This window comes from Rutilus rutilus (assembly GCF_951802725.1).
Source record: "Rutilus rutilus genome assembly, chromosome: 25".
Taxonomy (NCBI): Eukaryota; Metazoa; Chordata; class Actinopteri; order Cypriniformes; family Leuciscidae; genus Rutilus; species Rutilus rutilus.
In genome coordinates, this window is record NC_140229.1 from 11,799,362 (window position 1) to 11,826,990 (window position 27,629).

General features: G+C 37.7%; 1 long non-coding RNA gene across 1 annotated transcript in view; it reads left to right on the plus strand.

Annotated features, from left to right (window-relative positions):
* The window catches only part of LOC311285240, a 36,929-nt gene that overhangs the window by 4,808 nt on the left and 4,492 nt on the right, over positions 1–27,629 (plus strand). Inside the window, exon 2 of the long non-coding RNA XR_014626322.1 lies at positions 9,232–9,354. This is a non-coding gene — a long non-coding RNA (uncharacterized lncRNA). The remainder of the gene's footprint in view (positions 1–9,231; positions 9,355–27,629) is intronic.

Genomic DNA, 27,629 nt, shown 5'->3' on the forward strand with positions numbered 1-27,629 from the left:
AAAATTGGTTGAAACAACCAAGATAAAATATAAATAATTACGCTGTGCATATACAAATGAAGACCAGTATAAGCATCGCAAAGGGCCTCTACTACAATATAGACAGTTGACAATTCAAAAGAGGTCGATTTTTCAGCAACTTACCTCTGGAACAACTCGACGCGCAGCAATGTAAGTGAATGGGGTCCAACGCCCAAATGACAGTGTTTGGAACTATTCCGATCTTCAAATCCCGGAAGTAGGCGGTTAAAAGCGCCCCCATTTTTTTACAACGGAGGTCTATGGGAGTGTCGCAACTCTTTCTCTCTATGGCTCTGAATTACATTAAATTGACTTGTTTACAAGTTGAATCTTGTATAACTTATTTTTTTTTTAGTTAACGGTAGGTATAGCCGAGGATTTTCTTTTTACGGGTGGATCATCAAGACTATTGGTCCTCCTAAGTGTCAATCATGTTTACGTAAGGCCGTCGTACGTGCTCATGCACACGATTCACACGATGGCGTGCGCTCAAAACACAGGTTGGGCTTCCCACTGATGCCTCAGTCGCGAAGTTTCTACTTGACAGGTAAAGTTTGGCATGCTATTGTATTTGGAGAAATCCATTTAAAATCACTGCTAGTAAAAGTTAATGTAAGCTATGATTAGCTCGTGCATGCTCTCTCGTGCACACGTTTAATATTTTTTCAAAAAGTGGAGAGGGCGGTTCTTTTCTAAAATTCAGGAAAATCCTCCGCTATACCTTTAAAGCAATATATAAAAAAAACACATTTTGTCATAACTTATTGATCATGTAATTTTCTTTTACAGTGTAGCAGGTTTTGAGGTGTTATCTCAGAGATGGAAAGTATATACAGTAAATGTCTAGCCAATGATCTGAAAACAAAACATAGCATTACTCTTATTTTCCCAGGAACAAACAGTGCATTTGGATGTTAAGTTTACAGAAGTTTAATAAGAATACAATTCACTTTTATTGAACCATGAAGGCGTAGAATTATCATTTCTGACATTCAACTGCAGAGAATAAGCAGAACAGTTACATTTCCTCTTATAATTTCTCAAACCACACAGTTTTCAATGAAGTGAACCGCATATTTGTAATGCTGTAATGTTTCTAAGTTGTCCTTGTTTGCCCTCCATCACTATTTCGCTGCAAATGCAGAACAGAAATGAAACTGACGACTTTGCAAAGGCTGCAGGATGTTGCTGTGATGCAGTGTGCGTGTTGAGAGATTGGCCACGTGCCCGACTCTCAGCAGTCACAATAGTTCTCAAAGAGATTCTGCAAGAGTGTGCTAATGAGAGTGAATGTAAATATATATATATATAAGCTGAATATTTATGTGGTCATATATCCAGCAGACACCTGGAAGAAAGCAGCTGCTCTGGGCTCAGAGGCATACACTTGTGATTTACAGAACACGTCTGCAAAATCTTGTGCTGTACAGCTGGGTAAAAAAACAACAAGTGGCGAACAGCTGTCATCACCAAAAGCACTAACTCTGGAAGGTTCTGAGAGTTCACAGAATTCATATTTAGTCTACATCATGTTTCCGGGATTAAAATACTGTCAAAACATTTTTTTTTTTAAATTAACACTAGGGATGTAATGATACCCTCATGTCAGGATTCGATACACATCACGATACTGAACTCACGATACGATATTATTGCGATTCTCTAAGACATTTGGTAAAAGGTTAACAAAAAAATTACTGTTGATTTAAAATGCTAAATTTGGTAAATGAATAGGCTTGGACTTGGTGCTGATAACCCAATTCACAGGACAATGGTGACACCAGAATAAAAATATTCATGAAGCTGAAAACAGAATTATTTTAGATGAATATGCTTGCACTCTGTCACTGACTAGATATATTTTAAATAATGTCGGTCACTTTTTACTGGTAACATAAGACATTTGCCATTATCAGGTTCCACAAATATTCCCCCATTGCATTATTATACATTATATTCATCATTACTGTATATATAGCAGTTTATTGTAGTACTGACACCAAAACTCTGTAAACTTAATTTTTTTCTCATAGTAATTTTCATTTTCATAAACAATATATACAATATTGTCACTATCCACGATACGTTGCATTTTTCTATTGCGATTATATTGTGACGATATATTGTTACACCCCTAATTAAAACAGAAAGGTTTTTTTTTTTTTTTTTTTGTAGAAAAAAAACACGCATTGCTTGTTCATACTTTAATTGTAAATAGTTAGTATAATTATAATAGTAATATATAGTTATTAAATAATTATAGTAATTTTTTGTGGAACACAAAAGAAGAAATTCTTGAGAAGTCTCATGCATTTAAATGGCCAATAAATACAGTAAAATAGTAATATTGTGAAAAATTATTACAATTTAAAATAATTGTTTTCTATTTTAATATATTTTGTGATGACAAAAAGCTGACTTTTCAGCATCATCACTGCAGTCTTCAGTGTCACATGATCTGTCAGAAATCATTTGAATATGCTGATTTGGTGCTTAAGAAACATTTCTTATTGTCAATGTTAAAAAACTGCTGTGCTGCTTTTGAACAGAAGGTTCAAAAGACCATCAATTATCTGAAATAGAAATATTTTGAAATGATATTTTTATCAATTTAATGTGTCCTTGCTGAATTTTTGGAATGCCTTTCTTTTTTTCTTTCTTTCTAGAAAACTATTTAAGGACTGAATCCGCAATGCCAGTAAGCCCTTGAAGCAGTTGCGCTTAAAAGTATTGGCCAGTCGACCACAGCAACTGCAGAAAAGCACCTGCATGTCATGCTTTGATGTCCTTTGATAATAATATTTCCCTAAAGTGGCATTTATAAATAAATGACTTTTCTCTCAAAAGTCAGAAATGGTTTTGGATAATGTCATTGAAAATTCAGTATATCTAGAAGTGAATGCGTTTAAAGGATTCCATTATTATGGCCTTAAACTGTTTACTGACTATCTACACACATTCATAAATATAAATTTGAGTTTTGCTCCAAGCTGTAATCCCAGACTGGCCAAATGCAGTCAAGCGGGTCAAACGTGTCACACTCGTGTTAGATAAGGCTTGGCAATATACTTCTAGTGCCTGTAGAGTTGTGTGTGTGTGTATGTGTGTGTGTATGTCCGTGACTTAATGCTGATAAAAGAATAAAGATAGATAAAACATGTCCACCTTAAACTATAGTGCTGTGAACACTAAAACAACACATGTTCACATTAGGTCACTCTTAAGGATAATCTTCACTTGTAGTACCAGAAATAGCCACCAGACAGAGCAGTTGCTCAAATTATAGTGTATTTGCTAAGACAGAACATCGTGTTTTAGTATAAATAGTCAAAATAGTGGAAAAACTTGCATGGTTTATTAATTTGTAAATACAAGCTTTGAGTCTTATTTATTTGAGACCTTTCGCCCTCAGTAAGTACATCAAATCATGTAGAAAATAAAAAAGACGAGACAGAAAAAACAGAATAACAAGTCTTTGGTACGTTAATTGCTCCCCAAAATACAATAGGATGTGGGTGTGCAGTCTCCTTGGTAACAGCGTGCAGACATTCTAGATGAGATCCATACTAGGAAAACAGGGAAAGTAAGTAGGTGAGACTGGAAAGCCGTGTCAGGTAGAACAGTGTAGCTATTGGATGACAATTCAAATTTATTCATAAATGCTGTCAGTCACAAGGCAGTTTTTTAAAAATATTGTGTCAGTTTCAAATATATTATGATGAAACTGCGAGATATCAGGACCTAATATGACCATGATTCCCAAACAGGGTGTTTAGTTTGCTTTGGTAAACTAAAACAGAAATTACGACTTTAGGGCTGTCAAAAGATTTCAATTGTTTTTTAATTTACACATTCAGTTTAAGACATTTTCAAGAAAACAAAACAATAAAAGATGTGAAAGTGTTGGGTTCAGAAGTCAGGATAACACTTAGACATCTAATTTGCACTTCTCCACAACCATGGATTGTTGGATGGGGGGGGGGGGTACATACGGCAAAAAAGGTTGGGAAAAACTTATAACTGAGTGTTAAATGTGTGAAATGTACAGCAGCTAGGAACTTCTCTGTAGTTAACAAAAACACCAGACTGTGCTCAGTAGGGCAGAACAGAATGGGCTGATTCAATTTGTTTCTCAGTCAATTTTTTTTTGTGCCCAGACCTCTCAAGAAAATATTCCATAATCAATATAAATATGCACTGATTTTGTTCTGCTATGTGAAACGACAATAAGTAATAACAGCAAGAGCCAGCCATGCAGTGTAATCTTTAATTAAGTGTTTTAACGAGCAAGAGGACAGAATGTATGGTCATCAATAACAGTTTTATCTTGCGCTATTATGTACATGTTCTGTGCTGTGTGCTGTCCAAATTGTCTTGTGATGATTGAATAGGAATATACAGCGGGGGAAATAAGTATTGAACACGTCATCATTTTTCTCAGTAAATATATTTCCAAAGGTGCTATTGACATGAAATTTTCACCAGATGTTGGTAACAACCCAAGTAAGCCATACATACAAAGAAACAAACAAAAATAAGTTCAGAAATTAAGTTATGTGTAATAATGTGAAATGACACAGGGAAAAAGTATTGAACACATGAAGAAAGGGAGGCGCAAAAAGGCATGGAAAGCCAAGACAACTGCTGAAAACTTACAGTAATTAAAAAGCAATCCAGCCCCCTGTCAGATATATATATATATATATATATATTATTTGTAAGGGGTTTTATAGTCAAAGACCCAGAACCAGATATGATGAATGAAGACCCGGGGTCAGAGCAGAAGTCAGCTTCAAGTCTCAGGACACAGGAGTTCGTAGGCCGCCCCGCTTAGAGTTACAAAGATCACAGCAGTTCTACATATACACAGCAGGTCTAAGCTACGTCCTTGCTTCAGGTTGCAGTTTCTGATTGGCTAAGAAATAGATAAACATAGTAATTTTCCACACATTTGCAGATAGACTGAAGTCTATCTCCATCGATTATACGGCTGACACTCAGACCCTGAAGTTAGGCACGTCGTGACCTTCCAGGTCGCAGATTTGGGTTGCCGAGCTCCAGTATGTCCAGAACAACAACTCAGTCAATCTCCAATAATGCCAGTGGTTTCCTTAACCTGTAACCAAGAAGACTTAGCCACACACACCGACACAGCTTTTCAAAGGTTGGATTTGGCCAGGCTCTAACTATAAACAGGAGTATAAAAATGCGTTCTTTCTCTCAAGGACAGCAACACTTTAATCTAACTGGAAAGTAAGGTTTTAACAAAGAAATGGTCCCTTAAACTATTGGCTTCAATGACCCCTATATGTTTTAACACGTTGAAGACCTTTCTCAAACACAAAACAAGTCCCTATTTCATTTCTGGAAGCCGGGCTAAATAAGCAAGCACTGTTTCTGCATTCAGATATCAAATACAGACATTAAAGAATACATGAAAAGAACATTTCAGTAATCACACTGGTAACTTCTATAACAAAGTAAAATCTCCAGAGAAGTCATTCAACTCATTTGATATTTAGAAGGAAAAATATTGATTAATACCTTGATTATAATCACTCATTACATATACATTGAAGCTACCCTGGTAATCCAGAGTTCTCGCGAGAGCACAAGTTGAATTTGCTCAGCGAGTTACTCTGGTGTCGAATAATAATGCTCATTAAATATGCCCCTCGATCTGAGCTGCACCAATCACATTGGATTATCTGATATAGGCGGGCCAGAGGCGAGCTAAACAGATGACGACAGCGCTGTGACCACGAAGTCATTAGTAAACATTGCAAGATGGCTATGGATGAACACCAGTTGTTTAAAACAGCTTTGGCCGCTACAATGAACGAGTTAGACTTGGCTTTTTATCTAAAACCGGAACAGAAGACGCCGCTCGAATCGTTCCTTTGCAAGAAGGACGTTTTTGCTGTTTTGCTGACCGGATACGGCAAGAGTCTAATCTACCAGTTAGCTCCGCTGGTAACTTAGCTGGGGTTTATTGTTGTGATTGGTCGTGGTGTTATCCAATTGCGTGCAGCGAGATTTTCAAATGCACGCTTGGTGCCGCCCCTCGAGCTGTGCGATTTTCATTAGTCGATGCCAGACCATTAAAGGTCCTGTTCTTCGTGATCCCATTTTTCAAACTTTAGTTAGTGTGTAATGTTGCTGTTAGAGCATAAATAATACCTGTAAAATTATAAAGCTCAAAGTTCAATGCCAAGCGAGATATTTTATTTAACAGAAGTCCCCTTTCAAAGCCTACAGCGAACGGCCGGTTTGGACTACATCCCTCTACTTCCTGCTTTAATGACGTCAGTAGAACAGTTTTTTGACTAACCTCCGCCCACAGGAATACACAAAAAAAGGGGGCGTGGTCTTGTTGCGCTTCCACGGAGAAGAGGAAGAGTTGCGTTTGTAGAGTGTGTTTGTCGCCATGTCGTCGAGACGCTGTTATTTTCATCCCGGAGTCAAATCACTTAAATAAATTATTGTTATGCATGGCAACGATTTCTTTTACACAACATGGCAGCTTTTAAGGCTATATTCATGGTGAAAATAAAGTGTATTTATATAAAGTTGTTTGGATGAAAACAATTTCAAAAGAACTATACACAACAAAAAATTCAGGAGGTGTTACAGTACTTTTTGTATTTCTTTGCAGCAGATGTTTTCAACCTCCGTTGGCATTTTGTCACAGTTACCACATGTACACCTATAAAACATATATTACTAATCAAAACTCGTGCTCACGTGTAACTAAGGTAGGAATAAACAATGCACTTATTTTAAAAATTCAACAACACCATCGTTAATTCGACAGATGGACAAAACCATATACCACAAGCTTTTATAACAGTTTGTAACATTTAACATTACAATTTAACCAATTCAAGGTAACAGCCAAACGTAAAAGTATGACAACTACTAAATAAACGGCTTACCATTGTGAAGCATCCTGCAAAAGTCATGCTTGAACAGGTTCTAATCGATCCTCTTCATCTATGTTCTCCGGGTCTGATTCCGGCTCAAATTGATAAGGTAATATTAAAGACATGTTTACAATAACACTGAGCGCATGCATCTCCACGTTATGGTAAGAGGCGTGACCTTTCCAGGCAACGTGCGCTAAGCTGCTGTCGAATCACAACACAGGAACCGCTGGCACAATCAGAACTCGTTACGTATTTCTGAAGGAGGGACTTCATAGAACAAGGAAGTCATCAGCCCGTTTTTAGGACAGTGAAAACAGCGGTATACAGAGAAGTAAATTGTGTGAAAAATACTGTGGTTTTTTTACACGCGAAACATGAATACATGTTATTGCACACTGTAAACACAATCAAAGCTTCAAAAACACAGGAAAAACGGGACCTTTAATCTTTTAGATTTAGGTCTGGATTTCCAGGCTACATTGAAGCAGCAGTGGATTCCAATCCACCCCCTTCAATATACATACCTCAAAGTCCGTCTGACATGTTTTCTTTTAAATTAGCATTTTTATTTTATTTTTGATCAGGCTCCTATGTTTAGGTTCAGTAATTTCACTTTGATTGCAATGAAAAGGTTATTAGTCCGTTATTGAAATGCCTTATTTTCAAAAATGTCACTTTAGTCAATTCACTGTTTTAACAAATTTAACTGTCCATGTGTGCTCTTTTTTTTTTTTTTGCAAAAACATCTAAGTCCACCTTTGGACAACAAGACAATGGTAAACAGACATTGGTTACAAAACCAATAAAGATGAAACTGGAAACATTGCAGAATTCAAAATGTAACAATGAAGAAACTGATCCACACAGTAGGGGGAGCTGTGATGAAGTGACTGCTGCATCCATTTCTGTCAAGAGTTTTACAGCACAAAGAACACTCAGGGGGGAAGGAAGTCGACCGGAAGTTGAAGTCGGCCGCGTGCCGCCATCTTGTAGCAGAACTTCACCTGCAGTTAGCATCCCATTGACTCCCATTCATTTTGGCGTCACTTTGACAGCGAATAACTTTACATCTGAGGCGTTTAAAGACTCCATTTGTCCATTATTTATTTCTAAAGAAACACGACAATGTATAAAATGCTCCATTACCTTGTAGCTTATGTTATGGCCCCGTAGAAGCAGTTTTTGTAAAAGTAGGCTAACGATTGCGTCATAACCACGCGACTCTCTGTCGCACAGTAGAGAGATTACCGTATGGACGGGAGGAGAAGCTCGTGGGCAATCGGGGGGACGTGGAGGCAAAATGACAATATAATTAATCAGAATACCTAGCAAAAGTTGCTCCTGCTCCAAGCTTATGGACAGCTCCTACTCACACTCTCCGTCTCTGCAAGATTCGGAAGGGAATGATTCAGATTTCTCTTGGCACAGCTACTAGAAGACAGACGGGTTGCTCACGTGGTCCGTGTAACGCTTTGCTCGGTTTGAGTCTGCGCGTCAGGAAAGGAAGTGCTAAGAAATCGCTAAAAATGGGCTTCACTTGTCTCAATTGAGTTCCAATGGGGTCGCTGTGTCCATTTCTTTTACTGTCTATGAGAACACTGTTGTATTTACTTAAGTTGCTACTCACGAAATCCTGTCACTGTCACTGTAACGATGGACAAAACATGATAATGTTTAATGATTACATTGATAATAACTTCGGCAATTGAAATCCGGCTAATACGCACACTGTCGTTCATCTTGAAAACATATGATTCGATTTGCGTCTTCTGATTGGTTTCTGTTGACTTAAAGGATTTTGCGGGCAAAGGGAAGTGGCGTCTAGCGGTTTCTGCAAACAAATGGGATGACGCCAAGATTTAGCGGATTTGTAAGAGAGCATTTGATGTGTGGAGAGCATTTTATCAATATAATTATTTCATTTTTGACCGAGGTGGGGTTTAGCGGCTATTGCATCTGAACTCTTCATATAGGCTATACACACACATAGGCTACATATATTATATAAACACAAACTTTTGTGTTAGATGTGATTAATTGTGATTAATTGCGATTAATCGATTTGGCCGAATCGATTTTCGGCCTTGGAGTGTTTTGTGGGGTTGTGGACGAACTGTAAAATGCTGTGCAGTATCACAGATTAGTCTGTGAAATGCTTGTATTCCCCTGTTGTTGCTTTTTGACAGTTGGCATGCTTCTTGATGTTGTGGGCTTATTTTATTTGTGTCTGATTTTTTTCTAACTGCAGGACTGTTAATCATTTTCTTTTCTTGTTTTGTTTTAGGAAGTGATTTCTGCTCAGGAGTGCCATTTTGCATGCTGTGAAACTTTCAGTTTAGGCTAATGATGAGCTGAGACTGTCTGATCTACCACCTGTAGTCTCTCTCTTGTAGTTGCCATGTTCAAGGTAAGTCTGTGCCTTTTAATGTTGCTTTAATCTGTAAAATAACTGGTTATACCTGATCAATCCAAGCAGAATGCAAAACTTTGAAGTATTATTATATTGATCTATCATAGTAACACCCTAGCAGCCCGTCTGAACATCAAACACTTAGAAACACCCTAGCAACCCCTAGATTACCATAGAACTGCCTAGCAACCACCCAGAAGCGAGCTGCATGCACTTTTTGCTGATACTTTTGGGTGCCTGATTAAGCAATAAAGTGAATCAAGATATTCTGCAAATGTATTGACTTCAACTCAACCAGATATTTATTAAATGATCTCCTTTTGAATTTTGCAGAAATAAGAAAATCATTCAAGTTTGGAACAACATATTGGAGAGTAATAGATTTTATTTTGGGGTGAACTATTCTATATGGATCGAAACCATTACGCTGCTTTTTTGCACATCCCAGTCTGTAACGACTCAACATTGGCTCCAATTAGTAGTCCAATTTGGTGTTGGTTATGGCACAGAAAATCCCACTTCAACTTTAAGATGGACTTAAGAGAAAGGAAAACAGTTGGCTTTAAATACGTAAAACTCCCACTGACTCTAGCATTCATAAAACAGTACGTCAGAAGCAGGATGTCTTGTTATAATTCAAATGCCTCTTTAATTTACGCTAGCACCCTGGAAGACTTTTGGCTTGCTGAGCTGTTCATAAATCTGAGTCTTGAATGTATTACAGATACTTTTGTGCTGGCCACAGGATAGAAATCTAACATTTTTAATGAGCAATTACCTTCTGTAATGGGTTGTTTTATGGTTCGTTCCCAAAAGTACTGCCATTAATTTAAATCAATATCTCATCTATGGGACTAACGCATTCCTTGCTGTTTCTTTGACAGGAATGCTAATATCTGCCGAACATCCATTAAACTAAGTTTGCAAATTCACTTAGCATTTAAATTCTCTGCTGTGTGAAAGGGTCCAGTTTCTTAATGAAGTAGAATAAACATAAAACAAGGCCAGTTGGAAAGCCCTTGTTCAGCCCTTGTAAAGCATCAGCATTATTGTGAGTTCCAAATGCAGGTGAAAACTCATCTGATGTACTCCATAACCACACCTTTGCTGTGTCCCAATTCAGAGGCTGCATCCTTCATCACAGCCAAACAAACAAAACAAGCCCTGAAAATGGATGAAAGAACACATATTACACAGACACTTGATATTTAATCTTATTAGATGATTAGTTAATTGCATTTGATAGCTTTTACTTTCAATAAAACATTTGCAATGAGTTTTTGTTGAATTTACACTTTTTTGACCAGCAGGCGTCACCAGCGTGTGGTGTTTTGAACGCTTTGAAACTGAATCATTCTGCGAAGCAGTTGGTTAAATTTATTAGAAGCTTTGAAAAGCTTAATTTCTCCCATCACTAACAAAAACACAGTAAACAGAACAACCACTATTATGAGACGAGATCTGACAAAGAAAGTAACAAACAAAGGGCTATGAATACACAGGGGAACACTAGTAGGGACTAATCAAGAATGAACAAGACACAGGTGTAACACATGAGGGCAAATCAGAAACCATGGCAACTAAGACAAAGGAAACATGAACTAACACAGAAAACTGAACAGAAAACAGTGCAAATCAAACAAGAACACAACTCAAACCCAGATAAGACGTGACAAGCATCTGATTGGTCGAGATTATGTTGCTCTTCGCTTTCCTTGTGGACAGACTAGTTATGCCACTGCAAACTTGTTTATTGATGCGAACCTGATATTTTTATCATATATAATCCAGTGATTCTCAGCTTCATACCATCAATATCTCATTGTCCGTATTTGATGATTAAGTAATAATAAACATGAGCAACAGGATTTTGGTCCAGTGAGTCTTCAGTGTGGGCGGGGCTACCTAGCGTGGCATTGCAGAAATATAAGCAACTGACAAAATATGTTACTTGTGTAAGGGTGTAGGGCATTTGTAGACATGTGCAACTGTTTCTTTGCTTTTGACTTACCTAAGCGTACAATGTTCCCTTGTGGCAAAAAGGCACTGTAACTGCAGAGCAAGTATGGTACATTAGAGATATCACAGCAGGAGTTTTCAACATAACACACGTTGAAAAATCTATTAGCAGTGCTGGCTTTGATGGGGGGTCTCTTGTGTGTGCTTGTGTGCTCATTGCTGCTTTTTGTAGCCTGGAACACATGATTATTCGAGTCGTCTTTACCCAAAGTGACATTCAGTGTAATCACACCACATTCTGAGTTTTGCCTATTGTGCACTTAATTAGTAGGTTAGACACTGTTGATTATATCTGTCCAACCTGAAAGCGCAACGTCACATGTCTCTGTGCTGGTGTGCCATTGAACCTAGCCATTGAGGGTGGATCAAAGCGCATCACGTTTTACGCTTTTTTTTTTCCGCTAGCTCAAACTTTCAGATACTTCAACCAGAGGAAACTTCAGAGAAATTGAGTTTGGCACACTGCTCCAGTCTCCTACTTTGTTCTCCTCTCCAAAATTGGAGAATGGCTCAGCGCGTTCATGATTCATCCAAGGTAGCGCTGATTTGGAGAGACTTTGGGTGTGCTCAGGTGTCAATGAGCATGTGTGGCATGTCACCAAGCTCATCTGGAGAGAGTACGAGCAGATAGTGCCCCAAACTGAAGGGCTGCACAACTGAGCAAATTTATTTGTGAATTATGCATATAAGAGGAAGTGTGCCACAAAAAACTGAATCCCAATCAGCCAGCTGTGCAGAAACTGAGAAAAGCATCCAATAATGCAATTTTGTTTTCCAACTTGGAATGGTTATACAATTTCCAATGCCTCTTAATGTATCTTGCTGCTTTTTCCTCCACCCGCCCCACTTAATTTAACGGAATTTCCTCAATCACCCAGTAGCTGTAAAAAACAATGTTGAACACAAGTTATGCTGGGCGTCAGGATACTTTACACAGCAACAGACTGGAACCGCCACAGTATTGGGCCATTTTCTTTTTTGTCGATATATGAGATTGGAAACAGAACCATTATTTTTGATTAGTTGGATAAATAGTGGTTTACCACAGTGTTTGCAAGTTAACAGCATTTGTGATGGAGCACTGATAAAAGCTTTCTCAGCCTTTTGTTTTTATTATGATACCACAACCCTCCTAAATAATAATACATAAGTTTCGGGTCGGCAGGTTAAAAAAAAAAAGAGTTTTTGAAAGAGAGTCTCTTATGCTCACCAAGGCTGCATTTATTTTCTCAAAAATACAGTAAAAACAGTAATATTGAACTGCTCCGAGACACAGGGGTTGAGGATCTAAATGCAGTTTTAATGAAGGACAATCCAAAAACATAATCCAAAGACAGGCAATAGGTCAAAACACATGGTAAACAGTCCAAATAATAACAGGGTCAAAAGGGCACAGGCAAAAACAGAAATCCAATAATAACAGGCAGAAGACAAGATACAGGAATCCACAGGAATGCTCAGAATTGCAGTATGAAGACTTCGTAGAGAATGACTGAATAAACCAGGTATATAGACAGAGTTATCCAGGGTAATGACACACACAAGTGGAAGTGATCAAACAATAATGAGTCCAGGCAGTGGGTTATGGGAAGTGCAGTTGTTGATTGAGTGGCAATAGTCTGGTGACTATCAAGGGCACTCCAGCTGGTGATCATGACACAAATTGTGTAATATTACTTCAATTTTAAAATGTAATTTATTCCTGTGATCGGAAAGCTTCAGTCTGCAGTGTCAAATGCTTTCAGAAGTTATTTAATATGCTGATTTGGTGCTCAAGAAACTTGTATTATTATCACAGTTAAATAACAATTGTATGGTTTGTTATCATATAATATTATTAACCATACAGTTGCTATTTATTGAATCATCCAATATGAGGATGGCATGCAAATAAAATATGTTTCACTATAAATAAATTCTGATATTTAAAAGGCAATTAATCATGAATATATTTGTCCTATTTTTGTTAAGCTCACCCTAAAGGGCAAAAGAGCATCTTGTTCAGCTCAGACATACAGCTTGTAATAATGTTCTTGTTTTCAGCTCCTTTTCTCCAGAGGACAAGCATCAGTTCTACCAATAACACCTCTCTGTTAGTGTGAACCAACCTATAGCCATCTGAATTAAATTTTCTGTTGGTCTTTTCCTGTTTCACATGTCCAGAAAATGAGGTGAGATTTCTCAAGAGAATGACAGTAGATGATATCTGGCAAAAATAGCGTTTATGTGTTTTGTTGGTCCTGGAAAATAGAAGTTGATTGTTTCGCAGACAATTGTTTCACCTTTCACTGACACCGCAGCTTCATGTTTCCATGTTTGTGCCTTTAATAATAATGAAAATAATGTCATTATCAGTGTTACTGTTATTATTGTGACATGTTTTTCTGCTGTCATTTGTTAAACGTCCTTGAACGCAAATGCTAATCAGTCTGTCAATCATGTACCAGCGTTAATGAAATGGTGACCTATTTTTTTAATGTTAACTTGCAGAGTTGATGTACGCTGACCTTTTAATGCAAAAACAAACTCTTGAAGTCAGGCATGTTAATTCAGGTTAAAGGATTGCAAATCTTGTGCAGACTAAATAACGCATATAAATCAGTTGTTTATGTTTTATGATCCCTGCGGGATTCATAATTCTTTAGTTTAGATCTCAACTCATTTTTACCTTGGAAAATAACAAGCTTTGATTCCGTGCATTTTGGTTCCAGGCATGTTTCCTTGCATTGCACAGGTTCATAATTGTCAACACATTCTTGTTATAAAACACACGTTTTTGCAAAAAATGCTATGAGGCAATTGAACCCTTTAAAAAATAAACGTGCAATTCTGACAAGTAAAAACGAAGAGGTTTGAATAAAAACTTCTCAAAAAAGGTCTGACTGTGCAGACAGATATAAATTCACAGCCTGAAGTTACAAGTTTCCATTTATCTAGACGACAAATTGTGTACCTGTCTGACACTTCGCCACATAGCCAAATGTTCTCGTCTATAATATTGTTTGGGACGATTACATATCCACAGCTTGATTTGTTAAACTTGATAATCTTTTCCGCATGTTCTTATAAAATAATTGTTCTACTCGGGATGTTCTTCTAAATTGGATGACAGCTTCCCCACCGGGTGGGCATGATGAACTCTTGCCAATAGGGAGCAAACTAAGCAAGCAGAAAATGTCATTACAGCTCGATTCGAATGCCTCATCTGTCTCCCTGTCAGCAGGCTTAGCTGCTCCTTCCACAGAAACTTCAAATACCTGTAACAAGTTTAAAAAGTAATTTTCAATTTGTCTTTAAATTCCCAAATGATGTAATGTATTTGAAAAGGTTTGGGAGGCACAATGGTTTGATTTCGTTAGGCTCAATGTTCATTACAAATCATTAAGACTATTTTCTTGCTGAAGTTGGATTTTTTTGTAATTATAAACGGTGTAATTAAACTATTAGCCTATTTGATTGATTTTGCATCCTAAAACTATTGTGCTGAAAGTTATTGAAGTGAATATTGCATTATGAAAGTCTCGTAAACAGAACAACAATAGGTCTGCCCATACATTTTGTTATTCCAGGTCAATAAGTCTTGTTTTTCTGGAAAATTATGCTGGAAATTGTAGACTTCAGCCCTGACCTTCACATCACAGAGACATCGGATGGGTCTTATCTTTTGATCTAATATCTTGAGACAGCAGAAGGTCCACCTGAAGTTCAAAACCCAGTTAGGATCCTGAATCTGTTCCTCTGTAAAACACGTTTTGCAGCAAAACGTTAAACCTTTAGTTGGTGACCTTTATTTGAGAACATAAGGCTTCTGCTCTTGTGATTGTATGGATAATGGTGATAAGGCAGTAGTCTATACATATATTATAATACGCTTTATTTTAAGATCATACTCTGGTACTCTGAGCAGTTTCTCTGGGCAAACAAAATCATACATTTTGAGGAAATCTCAAGTTTCACTCATTGGTGACCCAATATCTCCTTCAAAAAGAAGTGAGAGTGACATGCTGTCACAAAATGAAAAGAGATTTAACAGACAGTGTTTGTGTCCCTCAAATTTGTGTATTTGTGAACTCTATTCCCCCTTCTCCATTAAACTCAAAGTCAGTGGTCTGAATTCAAGAGACAAATGTGCTGTTGTCAAGACCCTGAAACTATTTCTGTCATTCTACATTAGGTCTACCCTTTCTTCTTAGATCAGCACACATGAAGAAATGTAAAAACATGGTTGGTTATTTTTTTAGAGTATTGAAGGACTGTTCTGAATGGAGACAATCAATCGTCTCATTAATGTAAGGCACACTGTATAGATCATAGAGACATTGTCGAAATGTTTTCTTTAACTCAACATAGAAAAAATTAGGCTTTGAGGCTACTTCAGGGTTTCTGAGTACTAGATGAGTCATGCATACATATACAGGGCTTGGACAATGAAACTGAAACACTGGCCAATATACTGTTGGAGATTTCGCACCTACATATGGATGGCTTGGTGGCCAATCTTCACTGATTTTCTATTTCATCAGTAAGAACAGAGTCTGAAGGTTGAATTAGCTGAGCAATAGCACAGCTGTACATAAAATATTGCATTCCACACAACATAATAAAAAAAAAAAAAATCATAGTTCAAATGAGGACAAATTGTTGGTGCGCTTCTTACTGGCTCATCTGTGACAAGGACAGCAAGTCTTTGTGGTGTATCGAGAGCTATGGTATCCAGGGGTAATATCGGCATAACTCCACAAAAGACGAACCACATCCAACAGGAATAACTGTCGATGCAAGTGGGAGCTGTCTGAAATGGATGTCCATGTACTAACCCTAAAACCACAGCTGCCCAACTAACATCAGAATTGAATGCACAATTCAACTCTCAATATTCAGGGTCGGGCTGCTATAGCCAAAACTTTGGTTACTTGTTATAATGCCAAATACCGGTTTCAATGGTGCCAACAGTGCAAATCTTGGGCTGTGGACGATGTGAATGAGTCAAGGGGGTGGATCAGTGATGGTTTGGGCTGTAATATCATGGCATTCCCAACTGTGCTGGATGGGCGTCAGTGCCAAGAACTACCGAACCATTTCATTCAAACCATTCACGTAACAGCTTAAAAAAAATCACAAGTGTACCCCACTTGTGATTTTTTTTTTTTTTTTTTTTAAGCTGTTATGTGAATGGTTCGGTAGTTCAGTAGGGAAATACTGATGTATTTTATGTCGTAGAATAAAACGTGAAAGTGTCTTGAGCTTGTGTGAACCAAGGACCTTATTTCAGCCATTTAACCAAAATCCCATAAAAAGAAACAAAAAAAACATTGACCTTGGAATTATGGAACCAGAATGCACTTTTCTATTCCTACTCCCATTTACTTAGAGAGACGTGCGATCTGCACTGCTGCGTCTCTCCCTTGCGCGTGTCCTGCAGCAGTCGAAATCGGCAGCTCTTTGACTCTTGATGGCCGTTTCTGTGTGTGTGTGTGTGTGTTTTTTTTTTTTTTTCTTTAGAAAAAGTTTCCCCAGAAATACTTCCCTATTGAATTCAATTTCTTCCTTACAAATTATATTATCAGCATAACAATTTGAGTAAATGCTTTGTAAAAGGTACATTTACGTTTAAATTGTAGCACATTCAGTGGAATGGAATTACAGTGTAGATCATGTTATGTGCATTAGGTGAGATAACTCTATGATAATATTAGTTTCTCATTTCTTTATCACAAAATGCCCAAACTGGCACAGTTTTGGAGATAAATTGGTTCTTATCCCATCTCTTGCGTTATGCCCCATCTGGATGTAACATAAAAAAAACTCATTGAAAACAAAATGGTTAGGTTCTTTTGGAAAGCGGAAAAACACTGGTTTAATGAAAATAACAGATTTATATACAATTGGGGTTTTAACAGAGCCAAAATTACTAACAAAATAAATAATTTGTATATACCTCTAACTGCCCTAATCCACAAAATAAAAGAAAGAAAAAGTGTGCGATGCTGAACTCAATGAGTTTGTAAAGGTTTTTGTATTCTTTGTACAGTTTTGAACATTGATATTTTATGTGCAACAATAGCATGCTCAGGCTCAGTGGCCTTACAACTGATTCTAAATCTATTTTACTTACATTATGATTTAAATGGTGATGAGTGTCCTGAGAATATCTCTTTCATCTTTTCATCTCTGTAGTATCAAAAGTATTTCCGTGTTGTTTTGATGTATTTTAAAAGGTTGGCGGTCAAAATTAAAACAGTTGGATGATAGATATTCTTCATTCTTTCTGACAAACAACAAAAGATAATGTGAATTACTGTACATGTATACTTTTATGCATTGCAGTGTACAGTGTTTATTATAAGGGGTAGAATCCGCAGCTCAGTACTCTCTACTCATTAGTACTTTTAAATAAGCTGCTTTTTTACTCTTTCTCAAGTAGTTTTTTACTCTACTCACACTACATTTTTTGGAAAGTAATGGTACTTTTACCTGAGTATATATATTTTTTCAGTACTCATTCCACCCCTGATATTAGGTGGTGTTTTGAATTAAAGGGATACTCCACTTTTTTCGGAAATAAGCTCATTTTACAACTCCCCCAGAGTTAAACAGATGAGTTTTACCGTTTTAGAATCCATTCAGCCGAACTCCGGGTCTGACGGTACCACTTTTAGCATAGCTTAGCACAGATCATTGATTCTGATGAGTCCAGTAGCATTTCTTTCAAAATGACCAAAGAGTTTCAATATTTTTCCTATTTAAAACTTGACTCTTCTGTAGTTAAACCGTGTACTAAGATCGACGGAAAATGAAAAGTTGCGATTTTCTAAGCCTATATGACTAGGAACTACTCTCATTCCAGCGTAATAATCAAGGAACTGTGCGGCCGTACCATGAGTGCAGCAGGCGTAATGATATGACGCAGCGCCTGAAAATAGGTCTAATAGGTTAGACAAACTTAGTCCCGGTCACGTTGGAAGAAGTTACCGAGCTGGGGACTATTTTCAGGCGCTGCGTCATATCATTACGCCTGCTGCACCCATGGTACAGCCACACAGTTCCTTGATTATTACGCCGGAATGAGAGTAGTTCCTAGCCATATAGGCTTAGAAAATCGCAACTTTTCATTTTCCGTCGATCTTAGTACACGGTTTAACTACAGAAGAGTCAAGTTTTAAATAGGAAAAATATTGAAACTCTTTGGTCATTTTGAAAGAAATGCTACTGGACTCATCAGAATCAATGATCTGTGCTAAGCTATGCTAAAAGTGGTACCGTCAGACCCGGAGTTCGGCTGAATGGATTCTAAAACGGTAAAACTCATCTGTTTAACTCTGGGGGAGTTGTAAAATGAGCTTATTTCCGAAAAAAGTGGAGTATCCCTTTAAAAAAAAGTGTAGCAATGAGAAATACAGCTGCAAGCAGCAATTATCAGGGCCAAGCGCAAGCAGACGACAAACCATGCCAACATGGCTTTGAGTGTCAGACCAACTGCAGCAAGGAGCAATTAAAGACATTTAAAGATGAATTTAGGCAAAATGGCGGAAAAATCACATACAGTAACTAAAAATATGATTTAATGGTTTATCACTTTCGACCAATTTCGCAGTTATGAAATCAATGTGATGTGGTCAGAGTGAAGGGACAATGACATACAAAGTTTGAAGTCAATATGTCAAGGCATTGCAGATATAAAGCCTGAATAGTTATTTTGGCATCATGCCTCAAATTTGCTGCTGCGGTTTACGAAAACGGTTTTGTCTATCAACACAAAATCCATAACTTTTACTCGGCACGGTCTGGAGATGATACGATTCGATTTTGGTGAAAATCGGACGAACGATCTAGGAGAAGTTCGAAAAAGTAGGTTTTAAAAGAAAATAAAGATGGTGGACAGGAAGTTTGGCTGACTATGGCAAAATTGGTATCTATGTTTTTGGCATTACCCAAGGAATCTATTAAGACCAGTGTCATTACAATTGGCACATTTATTCAAAAGTTATTAGCATTTTTGGAAATTTAATTATAACTTTTGACCAAAAGGTGGCACTGTTTCAATCTTTTGAGTACCTTCAGGGCATGGTGCTGATGGCACATACTGAGTTTCGTGATGGTACACCAATGCATTTGTTAAGTATATCATTTTACATCACAATACTGTATTGAAGTCAATAGCAATTTCATGTTTTGTTCTATTATAGCGCCAACAAGCGGCACAATCCTACCATTTGTTTTTATGTGTCCTCATAGTGAGCCCATACATTTGTGTATCAAATTTGGTGAAATATTTCGTTTTGGAGTTATAGACATTTATATGTATAAACATAAAAAATGACCCACACCTGACTTTGCATTTTTATCCCACTTACTATTAATATTTTGACATTTAGGCTTTAATATTTAGCCAACGACCTATGTTTCCAAACTTGTGATGGTGGTTTCGTCTTGATCGGTCTAACAGTTTAGAAGATATTGGCAAATGTTTTTTAAGCACTAAATCACAATGCTACACAAACCGTAAGGCGAAACCTAGCATGTTTGGTGTCGGGCAAGTATTCAGGAACTTAATGAGATGACTCCCTTGAAAATCAGTCAACCACACCCAGAGTTATAAGCATTTGAAAATGTAATTTAACCCTCTGGGGCCTACGGTGTTTTTGGGGTCCTTGAGATGTTTTGACATGCCCTGAGTGTAATTACACTCTAATTTTTAATTTGTAATTACACTCTTTTCTAACGAAAAGTTAATGTATTTCCATAATTCCATTCAAAACGTTAAACTTCCATAGATTATAGATTCAGGGCCCACAACTTAAACGATTTCAAGTATTTAGTTGTTTATTTGTACATAATTTGGGCTTCCAGCTCATAAAACCCACGAAAACAGGATTTAAAAAAATTAGAATATTACATGAAATCACACAGTAATTACACAGTGATACCATGGTCATTGAACCAGGTTTTGGCTATTTTGGCAGTGTGGGCAGGTGCAAATCCTGCTGGAAAATGAAGTCAGCATCTCCATAAAGCTTGTCTGCTGAAGGAAGCATGAAGTGCTCTGAAAATGTCCTGGTAGACGGCTGCGTTGAGTGGACAGCACATTGGACCAACACCAGCCGATGACATGGCTCCCCAAACCAACACAGACTGTGGAAACTTCACACTGGACTTAAAGCATCTTGGATTGTGTGCCTCTCCATTCTTCCTCCAGACTCTGGGACCTTGGTTTCCAAATGAGATGCAAAATTTGCTCTCATCAGAAAAGAGGACTTTGGTCCACTGTGCTTTATTAAATCCTGAGTCAACGCAGCCGTCTACAGGACATTTTCAGAGCACTTCATGCTGACTTCATTTTCCAGCAGGATTTGCACCTGCCCACACTGCCAACATAACAAAAACCTGGTTCAATGACCATGGTATCACTGTGTAATTACTGTGTGATTTCATGTAATATTCAAATTTTTTTAAATCCGGTTTTCGTGGGTTTTATGAGCTGGAAGCCCAAATTATGTACAAATAAACAACTAAATACTTGAAATCGTTTAAGTTGTGGGCCCTGAATCTATAATCTATGGAAGTTTAACGTTTAAAGTTTAAAGTTCCACATTTGCGGCTATCCAACACGAAAATGTTTGCAGCAAAGCCTTTCACAATATTTTCTTCAGATAACTCCAAATTTCTCCCACACACTGGACTTGATTTTTGATGACGTATTGTCGACAACTTTACAATCTCCACTAGCTATTATTTTCTTCAACTCCTCAGCATCCATCTCGACGACTGCAAGCAGATCGCGCGCGCGGTTATGTCGTCATCGTCTTGCTGATCCCTCCCCATTCTGTGATTGGTTCCCTAGCTGAGGCGAAAATCTGGTCCATGGTATCCAGACTGCCTAGCAGCGTGAATAAAATCGCGTTGCGCTCAAGGCAGCATGGGGAAACCCAGGCTACATTTTGGTACAAAATTCAAAATGGCCGACGCCTAAAATGGTCGATATTGAAAAATTGGATATTAGTCGACTCGGCATGACGTCCTGAATCTAACGAGACCACTTTTAGGATTTTTGGACAAACTGTTCAGAAGTTATTAGCAAAATTTGCCATTTTTCGTATCTCCAGACCAGTAGGTGGCGCTGCGCCGAAATGCAGCATGCAGCCTAAGGTCATGCTTGTGATGACACTTACCAAGTTTGGTCTGAATACGATAAAGCATTGCGGAGATATAGCCTTACGTTTGATGAATCAACGTGAATTCCATAACTTTTTGTCAGCATGATCTGATCTGGTTAAATTTTCATGAAAATCGGAGCAACCGTCTAGGACGACGTTTTTTTTTAAGTCGTTTTTTCTGAAAATTCAAAATGACGAAAATATATATTTTTTTACGGTTCTAAAGTTATTAGTAGGGATGCACCGAAATGAAAATTCTTGGCCGAAACCGAAAACCGAAAAAGAGGACACCAAGGCCGAAAACCGAAACACCGAAAGAAATTATGCCAATTATTGTTAGTACCATTGCATTTATGGCTATGACTGTGTACTAAGTTTACTAAAATCAAGGCATTGCAATTGCATAAATTAATATTAAAGTTTCAAAGAATAAATCCATTAAAATTTTATGCAAATATTTATTTAGCATTTGCAAAGTATAAAATTAAATGTTTAACTTGACCCCACTCATGTGTACATTAAATAATAATGTAAAAGCCTACTGGCCTGGAGAAAGGTTTAAAAATGAAATGTTCTCTCATAAAAACAAAGTGCATTTAGGTCAATACTGCCATAGCCCAAAATAATATCTGCAGTTATATGCTCATGGACGTGAGTTGCAAAAACCATAAACAGCTCAGGTAAACCTCTGAGAAATGACGGCTGCTCTGCACACACACGCAAAGGTCTCTCGCTCCCTCTCTCTGCCGCGCGCGCGCGTCATCACAACATTTCGGCCGTATTGTTTCGATGATAAAAGTCTTTCGGCCGAAAACCGAAAATGCACTTTTGGGCCATTTTCGGCCGAAAATTTTCGGTGGCCGAATATTCGGTGCATCCCTAGTTATTAGCATAAACATGAGTGAAACTTTGGACAGTTGGTGGCGCTAGAGGGATTGAGTTAGAGACTCCAAATTTGCTATGGTGACTGTTCAGACTGTCCCCTATCAGTGTGCCAAATTTCCCGCAAGCGGTTCTATGGGCTGCCATAGACTTCCATGAAGAAGAAGAAGGTCAACGATTTCAAGAGGTGCCTATGCACTTTCAGTGCTTGGCCCCTAATAATGCTGAAAGTACATCAAGCAATTTCTCAACAGTTTCCGGTGCTGCTAATGAACAAGATGCTCTGTGCTTACATTAACACGACATGACTGTCTGAGACAGCAGATGCCTTGTGCCACAGCTGAGGGCCGTGTGTGATGAGTGAGTGTGTGTGTTTGTGTGTGTGTGTGTGCGTGTCAAATGACACTCGAGTGGCGGCTCAGCAGAGAAATCTCTAAGCTGGATGAGACATCACATGTCAGTAATCAAAGAGAGGCAGAGAGATTGAGGGCGAGTAAGACTGAGAAATGATGGTACAGGCTTGGCGGGGGAAGGAGGGTGAAGTGAGGGATTGGGAGAGTGATGAGGGATGATGATGATGAAATGATAGGCTGGGGGTTTGGATGCTCAGATGGTTTAAGGCAGCCAATCGGCCCCCCCAGAGAGGTAGGAGCCACAGTGGTGGTCACGTCTCTGTTTGTACTGCTAAAGCATCGTGCACACACACACACGCACGCACACACACCGCTCTGAACAGACTCCATATTTCACACAGGGACACCAAATTCTTTTCAAATTCTTAGTCACATTTATCTCAAATGATCCAATCACAAGCTGTCAGTGCTAGGTATGAATGGTTCCGTTAAGTGTGTCTATATGCAATACAGTAGGCTATATAAACTCAAACTTATTTATATCAGTTAGTTTCTACATTTCTAATTTTCATTTGTTTGTTTTTCATCTAATAGTTATATTTTATTTTATTTCAGCTTTATTTTAATTACCAAAAGTGATTGTAAATAGTTTTATTACATGGCTTGGTTGAATTCTAATGTAGAATGTGGTCTGTTATTTCTTGATAACAGACCGCTGCTAAGTATAACACACCATTGCCATGAAAAACAGGCCGTAGAGAAGGAACGGACTATTTTCTTTAGCGGAAGCAATACAATTGTTTTTAAATCAATAAACTCCTTTTTAAATCAATATTTTGTGTCAAATTTATTTGGTAGGTAGCCATGTAATAAGCGCTTCGCGGGGTCCTGATCAGCCTGTCGGGGTTGTATTCGCTATAACAACTGCCTCGCTCTACATTATCCCTTACTTAGTTAACGATAACAACATTGGTTCAGACTGGTTTTGTGATATATTGTGTAAATAGGGAGTATACAGTAATTGAGTTTGAGTTTTTATTTGACAAAAAAAGTCAAATGTATCAACTTTTTTTGTCAAAGCTAAGAAGTTTTTTTTTCCATTGTGGTCATTGATATTATGCAAAACGACACTCCTGTCCTGTCCACGGATAAACTGGCATTAGCAGCACAAATACAAATGATAAAACACTTGAGGTAACTTACAGTATTCCACTCTTGTGCTACAGAGTACTCGAAAGACCTCTGGCCATACATGGTCATGAAACAACATAAAGTAAGTTCCAAGTAAACTATGCCATTCCAGACTTATTACCTCTCCTTGATGATAATCTGAGTTACTGAAATGGTAAACCAGCTGTAAACATCTATCTGCCTTGGTAGATTATTTGTGATCTGATGCCTATTTACAGCACAGATTCTGAAAAAAACGTAGGCATATTGATTCTGGACCACTTTAACTAAGGTCTGTGACAGTCTAACCTGAGCATACTTCTTGTACCCTGTGAGCAAATGTAGATTAGATGTAGAAGTGAATTATTGAAAACATAAATTAGATTTTATATTTGCTCGCTGAGGCTGGCGAGCAAATGTTCTCTCCCTTCTGCCCATATTTGAATACACTAACTCCCAAAGCAATGTCTATCTCCCCGACACTATTCCCCCCTTTTTTCTCCCCTCACCCCCTCAGTTTACACCCATGATGCTTTGGATTTGCAGAGATTGACTGATTACTGAGGTGTAAGATAAAGATGGCTGTATCAAGCAGAATTTCATGAGCTGGCTTTTATTTCCCACAAGGACACAGATCATTGGAGTTGTTTGGCTTGTTTTTATTATTTTACATTTGCCAGTGCTCTTCTTCATAATTTCCTTTTTAATCCTTCTGAAAATCTTAGATTAAGTATGGACAATTTATTCTTGCAGACTTTGTCTAGGTAAGAGTTTAAGAAATATTCACCCAAAAATTAAATTTCGACCATGTTCTTTTTGCCCATAGGCGTCGATTTCGGGGGGGACGGGGGGGACGCGTACCCACCACATTTCGTCATGAGTCATTTTGTACCCACCACTTTTAACTTCCGTCTATATTAATTTGACTTTTGGTTCGACTTTTTTGACCGTTTTCAGTGGTTGTGAGGAGAAATATGAGAGAGAAATTTGGTAATCATTGTCTGACCCAACAAAAAAACATTATAATATTCATTTTATTTTATTTTCCGTGTTCGCATTTATGAGGGAAAAAACTACGTGTCGGTTACGGACGTGAGCGCTCTGAAAGCGCCACTAAAAGACTGCTTTAAAACTTTTCACAGAGACAGACTCTCAAACAGAACAGCTGCCTTTCTTTAAAGTGAATTTCGTTTTGTATTAATTATATCTTAATTTTAATCAATGTTTCATGATTTAATAAATAAGAAGTAGGCTAAATATAGTAGAATCACGACATGGAGGCGCCGGCGAGTGAAGCTGGAGTTCGTCTCAATGAACCGAAACTCAGCGTATAATGCACATTCACATTCACAGCGTATTTAGACACATTTAGACGCATTCATAATCATCACTTGTGGCAAGCTTTATGCGTGCGATCGTGCGCTTGAGTGCGGCTATATTACGTAAGCTCATTATCCTGTAGGGCAGGCTATCGTAATTAAATTAATATAAAGGGGCGATTTGTCCACGAATGACTTAAATGAACAACTAGCCTACTAGTCGACTAGGAAAAAAAAAACTTTTAGTCGGAAGCAGCCTTTATTCCACATATTTTCGAACCAGGCAACAGGACATCTGTGTTGAGCGAGCGACCCTGCGGAATGAGCGAGCGGAGCGGAATATTCAGAAATGCGCTCTCCACTCACGAGCTCTGATCGGAACAAACCCGAACCTCACTGTCTGCTGAACTTGCGCAGAAACATCAAAATATAACCAGCTTTTTAAAATGTTTTTTAAAACTAAACACTATTTTAGCACAAATTATGAGCTTATTGGCGATTTTTTTTATAATTATTGACAAAATTAGAATATAGGCCTAGTAAAAGTTTTTTTTTTTTTAAGTTTTGGGTGGGCCTGTTGAAAAGTGGGGCCGTGCCTGAGCTACAGGACATCGTCTTTCAAAACATAACCTGCGCGAAAGAGAGAAAAAAAATGAACGCGTCATTGTACCCAGCACTTCTGAAAATGCACTTCCGAATGCGTCTCTGTCCCCAGCACATTTCAAACCAAACTGACGCCCATGTTTTTGCCCTTTTGTCATATGCTGTTTTTGATAACAAATTTGGTTAAACTTGATCCATTTCGTTTGATGCAACAACTGTTCATAGTGACCACATCTGGCAAGCTCTAAAAATGACACCAAAACAAGTTACACAAAAGTAGTCCATATGACACATTTTGAACAGATGTTTTTTTTAACTGGTTTATTCCAATCATTTTATCAGTGGAAAAAGCCATTGAACATATGTACTTCTTTCTCTCACAACCTTATTTTCATTCCTGTCAAAAATTTAATTTGGTGTTGTTACCCTGCCTACGGTCTATGAGCCAATGGATTTCCAAATTAGACTGAACTTAAATAAATTCAACTCACTGATTTAATGATCTACTCACAGCAATTCTTGAATTTCAATGTGTTCTTCATACGAAGCTAGCGTTTATTTATTTATTAACTCCAAGACCTCATTGCCATTAATGCTCCATCATTTACATGTATTTCACATAAGAAGAAACGTTATGAAATGATTTTAGGGTGAGTAAACGATGATTGGTTGAAATATTCAAAAATAATAGATACAAATAACAGTAAGATCCGCTGAGGTAAAACAAGTGCACTCACCAGGCAGCAGCTTTTCTCCAGCTTGCAGTATAATTAATTTATTATTGCTTCATTCATTATTTTAAAGATGAGCTGTAAGTCGCCTTGAAAAGAAAGCGTTTGCTGAGAGCATACATGTAAATGAGAGTTATAAAGAAATCCGAAGCTGGAATTTGGAATTATTTGACTCCGCCATCATGTGTAAACCCTTAGGGAGGAAACACACACTGTCACGGCAACAGACACGTAAAGGTTTGTAAACAGAAGTAACATGTCAGTCTACATCCTTTCAAACAACCATGTTCAAGTACGTGAGTTACTTTTTATGTAAATAAGATGATGTTTTGTGATCCTGGGGATGTTGTTTTTCTAGTTTTCTTTTTTATCTCGTGTCCCCCGTGGATTCATTTTGGTATTATGAGGTTGGCATCCGAGAGGTAAACACTAAAAATTATTTCCATGTCTGAATTAGTTTTTTAATAAAGCGAATGGTTCACATTGCGTAGGAGGATTACTGACAGCTGACAATACTTTAATAGATGTTAAGGATTTAGAGCAACATTAACTTACTTGGATATTCCTATTCAAGCAACCGCCGTCATCATATGTTGTGTACGATTAAGGTTTCACATGTTAAAGAGATAACTGTTTTGAAATGAATCAAGGAATGGGAAGAATGTGAAAAAAAGATTTATTAACCATGGGAAAATATTAATTCTTCTAAGTTGTCTTTTTAGGCTGCCAAAACTGTGCCTTTACAATTACATGTTCCATCTGCCTCTTCCTCTTGCCAAATTAATTTAGGCCACTTTTGCTTATGCCCGGGCATTCAGATGACAAACTGGCAGCATAACCGGCATGAAGAGGCTGCAGGAGAGAATAAAAAAAAAAAACAGACCCAGAGTTTGCCTTGGAATCGACCTTGTTGAGACTCTGTGTGATTTCACACAAGGATATTTTGTGCTATATCTTAATCATCTGTTTGACAATAATTGAACCTTCTATTTGAATGTCAAATTGATAATTATTTTCAAAAGATTTTATTTCTAAAAGATT